A 2,066-nucleotide genomic window follows, 5' to 3' on the forward strand; every position below is an offset into this window, starting at 1 on the left:
TAAGAATATGGATTTCGAAAAGTCCGAGTAGTTACACACAGCAACATTGAAAGATCACTTTCCGCTTCCATTTATCGATCAAATTTTCGAAAAACTATCTGATCAAAAATTTTATTGCTTTTTAGACGGGTATTCCGGGTATAACCAGATAGCTATGCATCCTGAGGATCAGGAGAAGACTATGTTTACGTGCCCGTATAGCACATTCGCGTTTAGGCGAATGCCATTCGGGCTATGTAACGCCCCCGCCACCTTTCAAATGTGCATGCTGAGTATTTTTTCCGATATGGTGGGGGATTCAATGGAAATTTTCATGGATGACTTTTCAATTTTCGGCACATCTTTCGAGTCATATTTAAATCAACTCGAAAGAGTTTTGAAAAGTTGTGTCGAAACGAACTTGGAGAAAAGCCATTTTATGGTCAATAGAGGATTGTTTTGGGCCATGTTGTGTTGAGTAACGGGATTGAGGAGGACCGAGCTAAGGTTCAAGTTATTTCCACTCTACCTCATCCCACAAATATCAAGGGAATTAGATCATTTTTGGGGCATGCCAGGTTTTATAGATGGTTTATTATGGGTTTTAGTGACATTACCAAAACCTTATGTAATTTATTGCTTATGGATGCCCCGTTTTACTTTAATGATGAATGTGCTATGGCCATTGACATTTTGAAGTTGAAATTAGTTGAAGCCCCGATCTTGCAATCACCAGATTGGAATTTACCTTTTGAAATAATGTGTGATGCAAGTGATTATGCGGCCGGGGTTGTTTTGGGTCAACGGGTTGACAAGAAACCTGTCGCCATATACTATGCGAGTAAAATCTCTCGGATGCTCAACTGAATTAAACAACAACCGAGAAGGAGTTACTAGCAGTAGTATATATTCTAGATAAATTTTGTTCTTATATTTGGGGTAGTAAAGTCATTATATATTCTGACCATTCTGCTATCAGGTACCTCATGCATAAGAAAGACGCTAAACCACGATTGATCAGGTGGGTTTTGCTGCTTCAAGAGTTTGATCTAGAGATTCGGAACAAGAAAGGTAGTAAAAATGTTGTTGTAGATCACTTGTCTCCAAATCATGGTGGAAGATGGAGGCAAGGGCAGGCCCCTTAACGAGTCATTTCCAGATGAACAAATCATGGCAGTCTCCCAAAACCCTTGGTTTGCACATATTGTTAATTTAAAGTTTCAGGTGACATACCACAGCATTGGCCAAGGAGAAAGAAGAAACATATGATGTCACAAACCAAATTGTACATTTGGGATTACCCGGACCTGTTCAAGATTAGTGTAGATCAGATGATCAGACGATGCATATCCGAGGAGGATGTCAGATCAGTGTTGGAACATGCACATTCGTCCGCGTGTGGGGGTCACTTTAGTGGCCAGAAAACAGCTAGAAATGTTTTGACGAGTGGCTTTATTGGCCATCATTGTTTAAGGATATTCATGAGTTCGCGACACACTGTTTAAAATGTCAACAACGCGGGAGCATTTCTAAGAGGGATGAGATGCCGTTGAACCCGATCCTCGTTGTTGATATTTTTTATGTTTGGGGGATCTATTTCATGGGCCCATTCCCAAAATCTTAAGGTAATTTATACATCCTAGTGGCCGTCGACTATGTGTCTAAATGGGTTGAGGCGATAGCCACTAGGACGAATGATCATCTTGTTGTTTGCAAATTTGTTCAATCTAATATTTTCTCGAGATTTGGAAGCCCTCGAACCATCATTAGTGATGGGGGATCCCACTTCAAAAGTTTTAAATTTGGTAAGTTGCTTAAACGATACGGAGTTGATCATAGGATTAAACATGTTTTATAGAAAACCTTTCGGACGGACAGTAAGGATTGGTCAACTAATTTGACCGATGCTTTATGGGCCTACCGGACGGCTTATAAAACGCCGATTGGTACTACTCCTTATAGACTTGTGTATGGCAAGGGTTGCCATTTACCCGTTGAATTTGCACAACGAGCTTATTGGGCCACTAAGCAGGTTAACACTAGTTATGATGATGCAGGTAAAGCTAGGAAATTGGCCTTGTGTGAGA

This window comes from Bidens hawaiensis, unplaced genomic scaffold (genome assembly GCF_021521415.1).
Source record: "Bidens hawaiensis isolate Kalapana, Puna unplaced genomic scaffold, B.hawaiensis_p1.1 tig00033948_1, whole genome shotgun sequence".
NCBI lineage: Eukaryota > Viridiplantae > Streptophyta > Magnoliopsida > Asterales > Asteraceae > Bidens > Bidens hawaiensis.